This window comes from Camelina sativa, chromosome 7, assembly GCF_030686135.1.
Source record: "Camelina sativa cultivar CO46 ecotype springtype chromosome 7, ASM3068613v1".
NCBI lineage: Eukaryota > Viridiplantae > Streptophyta > Magnoliopsida > Brassicales > Brassicaceae > Camelina > Camelina sativa.
In genome coordinates this window covers 10,658,215-10,672,589 of record NC_141886.1, presented here as the reverse complement: position 1 = coordinate 10,672,589, position 14,375 = coordinate 10,658,215, and the positions used below count along the sequence as shown (strand labels likewise).

At 41.2% G+C, this 14,375-nt stretch overlaps 1 non-coding gene across 1 annotated transcript; it reads right to left on the bottom strand.

Moving 5' to 3' along the window:
• Positions 1-7,038: 7,038 nt before the first annotated feature.
• LOC147941156 (small nucleolar RNA R71) lies at positions 7,039-7,145 on the bottom strand. The gene has a single exon (XR_015562965.1). It is a non-coding gene; the product is annotated as a small nucleolar RNA R71 (small nucleolar RNA).
• Positions 7,146-14,375: the final 7,230 nt, after the last annotated feature.

Genomic DNA, 14,375 nt, shown 5'->3' with positions numbered 1-14,375 from the left:
GACGGAGACGGTACGGATGGACGTACATGGTCGGAGACGGTACAGACATATCGGACGTACACGGACAGAGATGGTATGGACAGGTCGGATATACACGGACAGAGATGGTATGGACAGGTCGAATATACACGGACAAAGACGTCACAGACTGAGTAAATACGGACGCATGCGAAATAGAGACGTCACGGACCAAGTAGGCAGACACATGCAGAGTGGAGACGGTAAAGACCGAGTATACGTGGGAAAGACCGATTGTTCGCGGTACTTACGGAGAAATTGCGGTACTGACGGAGAAGTTGCGGTACTGACGGAGAAATTGTGGTAATGACGAGAAGTTGCGTTACTGACAGAGAAGTTGCGGTACTGACGGTGAAGCTACGGACGAGGCCGAGAAGTTGCGGATGTATCGGACGCTCGACAGACGCAGTGCCGAGACCCGACAGCGATCCGGATTTTGCGGAGCGTTTGTCTGCCGGCGCAAAAGAGATTTTTCTCTTGAATCAGCCAATAGAATTTCATGCAACTCTGAGGAGTAATCATTATGTTGTTGAAATCAAAAAGGAGGAACACAATCATTGTGGCCTAAGGAATTGGCCAATAAGGACTCATGCACCAAAAGTGGGAGACAAGAGAATAATGAAGATTCTTGGAAGTGTGTGGCTCGCAATGACCAAGTGTGCGCCCAAAGAAGTGGAGAGGAAGCAAGGCATGTGCTCGCCATGCATTGGCGAGTAGCACAGCCCAAAACCCCTATATAAGCGAGCTCAATCTCTCATTTTCGTCACTCGCTGCTAAAGAGAGAAGAACCGCAAAATCTCTCGAAGTGTTGCTCTCTCAAGAAGAAGGAAGACATCGGAGCTTTGAACGCGAAGGGATGCTGTCTGGACGCCGAGGAGAGACGCAGTTGAGACGCTGTTGGACGCTGTTAGACGCTGTTGGACGCAGTCAGACGCTGTTGGACGCATTTGAACGCGAAGAGAAAGTTGTCTGATCAGTGGTGCCGTGAAGTCCGATCAAATCAATTCTCTGTTGAATCACTATGAGTCTGCGGTAGTTGTGTGGGGGTGCTGCATGGACCCTAGGGTTCATGTACGCACCTATTGCTTGCTGCATTTAGACCAGGGTTCATGCTAGAATCGGTTAAGTGTTGCATGCGCAAATTGGTAGGATTCATGCTAGATTCATGTTTAAATCACATAGAATTTATGCTAGGAATCACCATGCATGTTGAGAATTGAAGTGAATTGAACCTCATGTTTACATGATGAACTTGATGCATTTTTAGCAATTTGGCTTGCTTAAAATTTGGACCATGGACTTGCATTCATGATTAAATTGGTAGATATTTATTTGCAATATTAACTTGCTTAAAAATCGGATAGGGTGGTTGCATGCATGTAGATCAATTTAGATTGCTTGAATTTTTTATTCTCGTTGCTTGTTGATTGTTGCGTGATTTTCTTGCTTGTTATGCTTGAATTTTCTTGCTTGAATTGCTTGTGTTGTAGTACTAAATTCTTAGCGTTTTTACTCTTTGAATTTTAGTACTTATTTTTAGCTAGTCTCCTGAATTATATTTGTTATCTTTCTCGAGTCGTAGCTAGAATAGAGTAGTCGATCTTCTGTTCCAAGTGTAGAAAGATTGTCTCGTGGGAAGTTACCAACGACCACTTACACGGGACAAAGTCGACGTCTAGCTAGCTACTAGAGAGACAGCTACAAGACGTTGTAGCATTGTTGGCTCATGCTGGTTACCTTTGTGGTTTCAGCATGGAAAGTAGTTTGGAACGGAACAGATTATCGAGGGACCATAGGTGAAAGAGTCTAGGGTAGTCGAGTAATCCTTGATTATTCTAGTCATCTTTGTTTGTCGCGTAAGTAAAAGAGTCTAGGGTAGTCGAGTTACCTCGCTCTATTCTAGTCGTCTTTGTGTCGCGCAGGATTGAAAAGTCTAGGTTTATTGAGTCAAGTCTTGATTGAACTAACCTTCTTTGCTTGCTTGCTTGTTTATTGCTTCTGCTTTGTTTCTGCTTGCGTTACTTTGATGCTTTGTCTGTTTCCTTGCTTGTTGGGGTAGTCAGGGCAGGGAAATTAGAATGCATGTTTAGGAAAAAGGGGTACCTAGCTCACTGAGTAATCTTAGATTACTCATGATAAATATTTGTCTTGCAGGAAGCCTAGGATGAGTCTAGAGCTGGAGCAAACATTAGGGTACCAGATAGGGATTGTTTTCATGTGTTTTTGTAAAACCCTTTATTTTCCAAGATGTATTCTATGAAAGTTTTCCGACTATCTATGTATATTACTTTGGCGACTTATTTTCAATGTAATAATTTACTATAAGTAATATAATCGGTTTTTGGGGGAAACATGACAAGTTGTACATGATACATTGGCCTTGTCCGGGCCAACACAATGCGCCAGGCGACGCGAGGGTTGCAAAGCCTAAGAGAAACCTCGGCCGCGGGCAGAGTCGTGTCCAGGGAGGAGTGGTCGGGAAGTTGCAGCTTCCATCCCTCGGTCGGACCACCCATGTGCGGTTCCCATCATGTAGCGTTCCCTGGCTGTCCTTGTCCTTGTCCGGGCCTAGGGCGGTTCGGGGGACTTACAATGGTGGTATCAGAGCGGGTTTAGTACCCGCAGACACTTGGGCTTTTGAAACTTTTTTATCGAGTAAATGCGTCGCAAAAACACATTAGAATTCCGGTTGTTTGCTTGTCTAGTTTGAGTGTAAACCTTAGACTTGTCTAGCAACTTACCTATCCTTGTGGGTTTGTTGAGATGTCTTCAGGTAACTCAGGTTGCGGGTTTGGTTCAGGAGGAGGGTGGCTGAGACATGGGGGTCACGAGAATCACAATGGTTATTTGTCGACCAAGTCAGAGAGCAGTAACGAGCCAATTGATCCAGAGACATGGAGTGTGGACGTATTACTAGACGAGAATGACGCGAACCCGTCAGTTGAAACCGATCCATCAGAATTCTTAGAAGGGTTGGAGGAGATGGAAGTTAACTAGGACGCTCAGTCAGTGGTATTAGATATTGGCGAACCAAGTCGTATCCAAGTCAGGATGGACGCGCAAGGCAAATTTCAAACTGTCCCAGTCGGAGATTATGGAGAAGAAGACGTTCAGATCGTGGATAAGTTGCAACACTTGTTGTTGGACCTTGTAGAGGATCAGATTGATGACACCAATGCCTTGGAATATATGAGAGAACACCTGGAGGCGATCGAGAGAATTCTCAACTTTCTGTCCGAGATATTTCCAACAAACGAAGCTGGTAGTGACAAAGTGGTACCGGAGACCGAGAATGAAAGACACTCAAGCGATGGGAACTCTAAGTCCTATGAACCAACGTCATCGGAGGAGGAACACGTGGATGTGATCGAAGTGTCGTCGGAGGAAGAACATGTGGAGGTGATTGCAGTGTCGTCGGATGATGAGGATGGAATACCGACCTTAGTGGTCGAAGTGAGGAGTAACCAAGACAGGATGCCGCGAGACCAAGAACCAGGAGCTGAAGAGAGTAGGGAACCAAGAGAGGACGCTAATCCAAGGAGCAGTCCAGACCAAGTTGTGCCGAGTCAAAACAGTCCGATTCGAGCCATACCATTGCGGATGGTGTTGCCGCAGCCAGAAACCGATCAAGAGGAAGGAGAGCTCTCGAGATATGGAAGGTGGGATCCGAGGATGCTGTAGGAGGACCTAAGTAATGAAAGGTTACTAAATTGCTTGAGGGAGATAGAGGAAGTACCAAGGGACCCAATAATGGAGATGACCGATAAGATGGACGAAGCAAGGAGACTGAACAGGGAGTCCGCATGGTTCGAAGACGGAGAGAGTAGTACCAAGAGATCAAGGATCTTTGACCAAGGACAGCAGTCCGTGACTCAACAGCCGAGAGGCCAACTGCGAACCAGAGCCACTACCCGGAAGAGGGTGATTTACCCGAGTCAAGTGCGTCTAAGAAACACCATACTTTGTGATCTGTGTGGAGCGGGGAGACACCTAACTATTCACTGTTGGAGGGGAAGGCCGCAACGTCCGCTAACCCCGGAGCATATCATATGTACCGAGTGTGGGACGTCTGGACACTTTACTCACAGCTGTCTGGACCGAGTTGTGCGATCGAAAGAGAACCCGCTGTACCAATTTGTGCATACGGGAGAGAACCCGTTAGACCGAGCTGTGCGAGCCGAAGAGAGCCCCATGGACCGAGCTGGAATGTCGTCGTCTTCTGCTGCCCCTGCCTCAACCGAATCTCCCGCTAAACCGCAACCTGAGGAGCTGGCTAGGATGTGTGTGTCCTTGTGAGGAGTGTTGGAAGCACCACAACCAGTAAGATAGTTGGGGAGAAAAGGGAAGTATTTCTTTTGGGTTATGTGTAAGGGTCGGATAGGTTTGTCTTTTTGTTAACCTCTATACTTAACCTCCAGTTGTGTATTTTGTCTAGGAAGATCTGAACCCTGTAAGGTAGATATAAGGCTAGGTGGAGGAAGAACTCATCTATTTTCCCTTTTGGTGTAAAATATTTGTGTTAATCTCTAGCCGCGATTATCTACTTGTTTGTGTGTTGCTTGCTAATATTTGCTTGTTTAATTGCTTGCTTTGATTGCTTTAGCATCTTGTAGGTTTGCATAGTTAATTTTTAGAATTAGCTTGCAATGGATTAGCATGATTGATTGAGGATTCCCGTAAGACACCACAGACAAAGCGCGATCAGACAAGTGAAGAAGTTCGAGGAAATTCGACCAAGGACAGGCGAATCATTTCAGTTTGAGAAAGACCAAATGAGAGCAATGATGAAAAGGATTAGGGCAAATCCTTAGAAAATTTGAACAAAGGGCGAGATCAAACAAAAAGGAGCATTGCAAATCAATCAAAAATAGCAAAGAGAGTTGCGAAGAAAATCCAACAAAGTGCGAGCAAGAGAGTACAAGAAGATAATGCATGGCCAAAGAAATCCACTAAGTGCGGACAAAGAGGGTGCAATAAAATAAGGGTTGGCAAAAAAGATGAAGCAAATTTATGCTAAGTGGCAAAACCAGTGAGGTTCTATCGGACCAAACTAGTAGGAGGACGAAGGAGTTAGACAAAGTCTGGAGAATGACCAAGGAGCTGGGAGATGGAGACAAACGATGAAGTAGAAGAAGTTGTTGACTTCTACCAAGATCATTTGATCAAGTCCAAGATAAAGTTAATCGAGGACATGGAGGTTATAAAATGAGGAAATGGAGACCAAGTAAACCGGAGGAGACAATTTATCGGACAAGGACGTAGAAGCTAAAGGAGCCAGAGAAGTTAAGTCGTATGGTGATAACAAGATTTTCACACAGGGTATCAATTCCCTTTGCAGTTGTAGTACAAAAGGTTATCAATCCAAATGGTTGTTATGCTAGCAGATATGATGCAATCAGAAGCAAACAAATCAAGCCAAGCAATAAAAGGGGTTTTATCTAACAATCCTAGAATAATAAAAGAAAGAATATAAACAAGAAACCACACGACCTAAGCACTCGATGCAAGCATTCGAGTACAAAATCGGGTGGGGTGATCGAGTAAGCAAGATGAGTATGAACAACTCGAAGGTATACTCCAAGCAGGTGATCCTGTACCTGTTCCTGACCAGTTTCTATCACGAGAGTATTTTAACAAGATTTTAGAGATTCATTGTCTAGGGAATATTTGCTTGAGGCATGTAGGGCATCCATATTGGTCAGGAACACTTAGGAGTCGATTACCCCATCCTTAGGAGCTTTCATATTTAGATTGTTTACATTTTTATTCATAACTCGATCACTTACCCGAACACGTACACGATCACCTGCTTCGAGCTGTTCTTGCTTTTCTTCTTTACTCGATCACCCCACCCGATCCTGTACTCGAATCCGTAATGGTCAGGAACACTTAGGACTCGATTACCCCATCCTTAGGAGCTTTCGTATTGTAATTGCTTACATTTTTATTTATCACTCGACCCCTTGCCCGAACAGGTACACGATCACCTTCTTCGAGTATAGCTTCGAGTTGTTCATATTCATCTTGCTTACTCGATCACCCCACCCGATCCTATACTCGAATGCTTGCATCGAGTGCTTAGATCGTGTGGTTTCTTGTTTATATTCTTTCTTTTATTATTCTAGGATTGTTAGATAAAACCTCTTTTATTGCTTGGCTTGACTTACTTGCTTCTGATTGCATCCTATCTTCTAGCATAACAACCGTTTGGATTGATAACTCTTTGTACTACAACTGCATAGGGAATTGATACCCTGGGTGAAAATCCTGTTATCAATTTAGCGTTGTTGTCATTTGGTTGAATTTAATTTGCTACATTTAGGATTTCAGCACTTGCTAGATGAAGTTCTATCATACACTTTGGTTCGGTACTGACTTGTTTACTTTCATGTTTGTTTGTTTTGCATTTCAGGTAAAACCCGAGCATCCACCCGACCCGTCACTTGATCACTTGTATTGGGTTGACCTTCGTGTACCCACTCGGTCACCTGCTTGTGCATGCAAACACGATCCAAGGGTAGCCAACACTTGAGTCCTTTCATTGACAACATCGATAGACCAAGGTTACTCCGACAACAACGAGTTCAGCAACAAAAACCAACAAAAATTGAGGAGACAATGAACAATCAGAATGGTCCACCAGCTCCTCAAGAGAGGACCAACATAGGAGCAGGAGATGCTCCATCTACTCACACTCAAATACATGGTATTGTGCCACCTGCTGTCCAGAACAACAACTTTGAGATCAAGAGTAGTCTCATCCAAAAGATACAGAGCAACAAGTTTCATGGATTGCCAATGGAGGACCCATTGGACCATCTGGATGAGTTTGATAGGCTCTGTAGCCTAACCAAGATCAATGGAGTTAGTGAAGATGGATTCAAACTCCGCCTTTTCCCATTTTCTTTGGGAGACAAAGCACACATCTGGGAGAAATCACTCCCCAAGGAGTCCATCACCACTTGGGAAGCGTGCAAGAAGGCGTTTCTAGCCAAATTCTTCTCCAACTCCAGAACCGCAAGGCTGTGAAATGACATTTCCAGCTTTGTTCAAAAGAGCAATGAGACGTTCAATGAAGCTTGGGAACGTTTCAAGGGATACACTACCAGATACCCTCATCATGGATTCAACAATGCTTCATTGCTAAGTACACTATACCGAGGTGTGGTCCCTAAGATATGGATGTTGCTGGACACCGCAAGCAATTGTAATTTCCTCAACAAGGATGTCGATGAAAGTTGGGATCTAGTGGAGAACTTAGCTCAATCTGATGGCCATTACAATGAGGAATATGATCGCACTGTGCGATCTAATAGCGAGGACGATGCCAAGTATAAGCAAGACATGAAAGCCCTAAATGACAAGTTGGATAAGCTCTTCAGCCAACAGTAGTATGTACATGCTATATCAGAGGAAGACCAGTTTCTGCAACAAGATGGGGAGAATGCTCAGCTAGAGGATATGAACTACATCAACAACCAAGGAGGTTACAACAAAGGGTACAACAACTACAAACCGAATCCGAATATATCCTACCGTAACCGAATGTTGCAAATCCTCAAGACCAAATCTACCCAGCCGCTGTTCAAGGGAATCAGGGCCAGCAAAAGCTTTTTGTTCAATACTATCAAGGTTATGCTCCTAAGCAGCAATACTCTGGTAATTACAATCAACCACTTGCGCCACCTGGATTCCAACAACAAAAAGGCCCGCAGAACCAAACCCAAGACGCTGACCTCCACGGCCTAATTCAGCAGATGATACAAAACCAAGCATCCGCTGCTATGGACAATGCAAAACGTTTCGCAGAACTTCACAACAAGATCGATTCTGGATACAATGACTTGACTAGGGACTCGATTGGATGTTGTCTGACATTGCTAGGTTGCTAGAGTTGGGTCTATAGAACTTGCTAGGTTGCTGGTTCCTTGTTTCCTGTTGTTTGATATTGGAGTATTGTTATATTTGATTATTGGTTATTATTTATTGGATTATTGTTTGGATATTGGTATCTGTTATTTCTGCTGTTGGTTGTGCTTGTGGTTAGGTGGCTAGTGGGTATGAGACCACTAGTTGTAGTTTATTATTATTTATTATTTATTATTTAAAAAAAAAATGGGTCAGGTCGTTTCAGTTTGGTATCAGAGCCCTTACGGTTCTAGGTTTGGGTTCACTAGGTTTTGTGTTGTGATGTTTGAGATTGCATGTCTTGATTGATTATGTGAGTTAGTCAATTGTGTGTGGCATGGAGTCCTAGAACATCCTCTTCGAGCCTACAGTGTGATTCCACGGTGAGTGTATGTTTTTGTGTTATGTATAATTGTGTGTTTAGCCCTCTGTTCATGGTAGTGCAGATGGCTAGAGGTGATGCTATTGCTGGTCGTGGTCGTGGTCGTGGACGCGGACGTGGTCGTGGTAGGGGCAGAGTCCCAGTGGTTAGTGAGACCGAGGACCAGAGTATGACAGCTGAGGGTGTTGGCGAGTCGCAGGGTGTCCAGGAGGATTCCATGAGTGTGGCCAGAGGGGGCGGTGTTGATGCTCCAGTGGCCGGTGATGCTAGGGTCCCGGGTGTGGGAGTCCCAGCGGGTGGAGTCCCTGGTGCTGACTTTACGGCTTTGCTAGCACAGTTGTTGGAGCGGTTGCCAGCAGTGGTACCGGCTCAGGCTCAGGTTATGCCACCAATGGTGGCGGAGGAGCGACAGCCAGTGGCTGCGGATGCAGGAGCACATGGACGTTATTTGTCAATGCTCAAGGAGATGAAGGGTCTCGTGACTGCGCAGTTTTTGGGTGGTACAGATCCTACTGCTGCAGATGCGTGGAGGACGAGTGTGGAACGTAACTTTCATACTCTGAGATGTCCTGAGGAGTTCTGGGTGGACATAGGGGTCCACCATTTGATTGGTGATGCTGAGTTGTGGTGGAGATCAGTGGCTGCTAGGAGAGTGCAGCGGGAGATGACTTGGGTCGACTTCGTGGGAGAGTTCAACCGCAAGTACTTTCCGAGAGAGGCGTTGGACCGGTTGGAGGTGCAGTTCCTTCAGTTGTCTCAGGGGACGCGGTCAGTGCGGGAGCTGGACTTGGATGTTCTGTCGACTTCTATGTTATAGGGGTCGGGCTATGGAATCTGAGGAAGCTCAGATTAGGAGGTTTTTGAGGGTCCTACGTGATGATTTGAGGGTTCACTGTAGAGGGCGGAGTTATGCTACGCGTGCAGAGCTGGTTGAGATTGCAGCAGGGATTGAGGAGGATATCCGCGCACAGTCAGTGGCGGTTAGTCCAGCAGTTCAACCTAGTAGGGCTCAGCAGCAGAGTGGTTCTAGTAGGGGCGGCAAGCCTGCGCAAGGAACCAAGAGGAGGTGGGAGGCTACGCAGAGGCCGAGTGGTGCGAGTTGCTTCGGTTGTGGAAGCAAGGATCACAAGATTGATAGCTGTCCCAAGAGGAGTGCTCCGACGACAGCGGTTTTGGCTAAGAAGTATGTGAAGGAGATAGTCAGGTTGCATGGGGTGCCAGCGAGCATTGTGTCTGATAGGGATTCTAAGTTCACTTCGGTGTTCTTGAGAGCGTTTCAGGCAGAGATGGGCACTAAGGTGCATATGAGTACAGCTTATCATCCCCAGACAGATGGACAGTCAGAGAGGACGATCCAGATGCTGAAGGATTTGCTGAGAATGTGTGTGTTGGATTGGGGAGGCCATTGGGCAGATCACTTGAGCTTGGTAGATTTTGCTTATAACAACAGTTATCAGGCAAGCATTAAGATGGCTCCTTATGAGGCTTTGTATGGGAGGTCGTGTCGTACACTGTTATGCTTGACTCAGGTGGGGGAGAGGAGCATTTACGGGGCAGATTTTGTTCAGGAGACCTTAGAGAAGATTCGGGTTCTCAAGCTGAACATGAAGGAGGCTCAGGATCGGCAGAGGAGTTATGCCGATAGGAGGAGAAGAGATCTTGAGTTTCAGGTAGGAGACAGAGTGTACCTCAAGATGGCCATGTTGCGGGGTCCAAACAGGTCATTGACTGAGACTAAATTGAGTCCGAGGTATATGGGTCCGTTTAGAGTGATTGAGCGTGTTGGACCAGTGGCTTATAGACTGGAGTTACCTGAGGTTATGCATGCATTCCATAAGGTTTTCCATGTGTCTATGTTGCGGAAGTGTCTTCGTGAGGATGATCAGTTGGGAGATTCCTCTGATCTGTTTGAATGTTCTTGGTGATTTCTTGGAGTTGGAAGCTGTTCCTGTAGAGATCTGTAGCTGGGATCGTTGTAGGAGCTTCCTGGAAGTGTTTTCTTGTTGGTTTAAGGTTCAGATTCGTCTTGGCAAAGGTAAGTGCATGACCATGGCTTATCTAAGCTGGAGATTCCTCTGATCTGTTTGTTTATGTGTTGTTAGGCTTGTTAGAATGTTATTTGAGGCGCTAGGAAGCTTTCTTGTAGCTTGGGATCTATTCTTGTGGTTGCAGGAACGGAGATCCAGCGAGAAGCTTCGGGGAAAACAATGCTCGGCATGTGCATCGGTCGATGCACTATGTGCGTTGGTCGATGCAAGTGCGAGGACGGTGCAGATTGACCTAGGAGCATCGGTCGATGCCAAGTGGAGGCGTTGGTCGATGCAATTAGGGTTTCCGCGTGATGTCGAGCATGCTTCAGTCGATGCAAGTGGAAGGATCGGTCGATGCAAGTGAACCTTGTGTCGACCGATGCATACTATGTGTCGGTCGATGATGTTCCCTGTTGGTGTCGGTCGATGCAAGCCTTGTGTCGGTCGATGCAGTGCCTGGTTTGTTTGTTGATTGTTGTGTGATGGTTAGAGTATCTCTATATCTTGTGTGTATAGCCCAATAGATGGGAGGATTGCCTTACTGAGTGTTTATTAAATACTCATGCATTGCAATTTGTGTTTGTGGTGCAGGTAAATGCAAAGTGTGATCGTGGAATCAAGGCAATGAAGAGGAGGATGTTCTAGGGACTCGATTGGATGTTGTCTGACATTGCTAGGTTGCTAGAGTTGGGTCTTTAGAACTTGCTAGGTTGCTGGTTCCTTGTTTCCTGTTGTTTGATATTGGAGTATTGTTATATTTGATTATTGGTTATTATTTATTGGATTATTGTTTGGATATTGGTATATGTTATTTCCATTGTTGGTTGTGCTTGTGGTTAGGTGGCTAGTGGGTATGAGACCACTAGTTGTAGTTTATTATTATTATTATTTAAAAAAAAAACGGATCAGGTCGTTTCAATGGTTTAGCCACCAATCAAATTCTGGACAAAAATACCCTTAAATCAAACTAAATGCAACTATGTTTGTTTACTGCTGTAGTTCCTTTTCTGCTGCATAAAAAATTAAAAATTAATAATTAAAAACAGTTATATTACCTTTTTTCTTTCTCTTTTTTGTTTTCACATTTTCTATCTTTTCACTTTCATGATTATTATTTTTTTTAACTATGAATTGTAATTTTTTTTTCTATCTTTTAAGATCCATTTAACTATATTAAATTTTTTAATTTTTAATTATTATACTATATTCTTTTAACTTTGAATCTTATTATCTTATTGAATAAAATTCCATATAAAGTATTATGTATATGGTAATAAAGTGTGTTTTTTCAAATAATCTTACTTATAAAACATTGTTTGTTGCATGTAATTTATAAATATACCATCAAAACATTTAAAATAATACGTTTATAAATCAAATCATCTTTCTATTGATATACTCATGTACATCTATCATTACGTTATATACGTTTATCACTACATCATGTAAATGTACTACTAACTGTGTACATGATGAAGTATCTGAAGATGAATCTTTTACATACACGGTGACAAAAAGTATGATATTGGTGAAGTGAATGGTTTGGGTTAAGGATTGGAAGGTTATCAATGAAGTTTTTCCTATAAAATAAAGTTTCTGGAAAAGTTAGATAAAACATAGGCACAATATGGTTTCGTTTCGAGAAAATAATTCAAACAACGTGTAGTTTCACTTTGTTATCAAGACTCTCCAAGATCAAGACTACTTCCCTAAAGATGGTTTAAGCTCGAGGAACCTACTAATCTTGTGATGTTTCAGATTATTCTTATGTATGGTATATACCCTTTCGAATATATATATATATATATATATATATATTGATTTATAAATTTCACATTTCATCAAAAAAAACATAGGCTAAGTGGACAAATAGATCATTAGGAGAACCCAATATATGCATTCATATACTTTGTGCAACGATGAGGAAGTTACTCGATAGCCTTATGTCTTCTAGGTACATCGCCACAACGTGCTCCCTCCAGAGAATAAATTTGAAATATGGTCTAAAAGTAGACTTGACTTGTAACAACGGAGGACAGTTTATGGAAGTCAATGTCATTAACTATTGCCCTTAATGTTGGGAGTAGAGTTTGACTAATTGGTATGTAGCTAATTTTTCTTTTCTTTTTTTTTTGTTGGGCAAAGGATTAAAACAATTCAATATAATATACATAACTAGATAAGAGCCCGCACGATGTGCGGTTTTAAAAATTGTTTTGAAAATAAATCCTAAATTTTTAAAAATATACAAAATATAAAAAGAAATTTTATTTTTTGAATTAAATACATAAATAATTTTAGTTAGAGAAAAAATCATATTTGTATTTACCTTCATACATTTATTTATATTTAAATATTTCTAATATATTATAACAATTATTACAATAATTTAAAGCTAAATTATATCCCACCAAAAATTTTGCCAAAAACTCATCATTACGAATATTATTATTATAAAATTTTTAAAACATTACACAACTTATTCAAAAAATATTTTACATGCAAAGAGTTCATCAAAGCAACATCTAATTTGTAAGCATGCATAATTTTACTCAATATTTTACCATTAAAAAATATGTTCTTACACCTAAAATTATTTTATTGTTTAGGTATGCACTTTATCACCATCTCTAAATTATCGTCTGAACAGATTAAACAAATTTTATGTTGCTTTACTTTCATTTTGGCATAATTATAGTTTTCATAATTACTAAAATTGTTTTGTGACATAATTTATTCAACCATGAATTTATTTTCACTTCATAGATTCACAACTGGTGAAAATTATCTACTCTGTAACAATGATTTTATGACCAACCTAATAAAAGTTGAGAAACTGAGAAAAGTTAATACAACCTAATAAAAATAAAAATTTGAGAATTATAATCACGATGATATATATAAGTCTTAGATAATTCAAATATACAAAATAGAAACTTTATAAACAATCCAAAACATGACATATGTCATAATCACGTTAAGGATCGACGACCTATTTACTTCTCAGAAGTACCGAATTGTACCAAAACTACTTAAAACTATGACATCGTCTCAAATATTCTTGAATCGTAAATTCTCAACTTATTTCTATCTAAATCAAAAGTTCATAGATTTCTCCATATATCTGGGTTTAGACGATGGACAAATCAAATCCGATAGAAAACCACATAAATCCGGTTCGAAACCAATTTTAAAACAGTTTACATTCTAACTTCCCAAATTTGAAAATCGTTTCTCAATTACTCGATCAAGCAGCTGTTGTTTTAGTACCAGAATCATCAAGATTATTCAGAAGAGAAAACTCTTAATTTTGACTAGAAACATCAATCACCGACTAATCTTTTAAACTTATAATGCTACTAACTGTAGAATTACTTTTGGAACCTCCATAAGTTTCTACATCCGCGAATAAATTAGAAGGATTTATATACTTCGATTCCATTTCATTGCATCTGATAGCTTCCATTGAAGAACCTGCACGAATCAAAGACCGACACAATAGATCGGAAAAAAAAATTCAAAGATCAAAACTTTTGATATAGACATATAATTTTTTTTTTTGTCAACATTTGAGCCACAACATGCCGGCCCATTAGCCAAATCCCTTCATTCATAGAGAGCAGACTCGATCCATGGTGTGATGGTGTCTTCTATAATTGGACTTACCAATGGTCACTGTACTAAGGTCACTTCATAAACATAATTTTTATGTAGATATAATGTTATTTTCTTAATTAGGTATTCTATTACGTTTCAAAACTAATAATTCTTTTAACATAAATTATGTTATTCTTTCTAAATTCGTTATTTACTATTTACTAATTAATAATAATATACATACTTAATGAATTATTTTTCTGTTTATACATGCCAAAATCTAATTAAGAATAATGTATAATATAATTAGCGTATAATGGAAAATATATTAATTTTGTTAATTTTCCTTTTTGATTTAGGATTTTTTTAAGATATAAATATGTAAATTTGATGTAGATTTAATGTTATTTTCTTAATTAGTTGTTTTGAAAAATAATAAT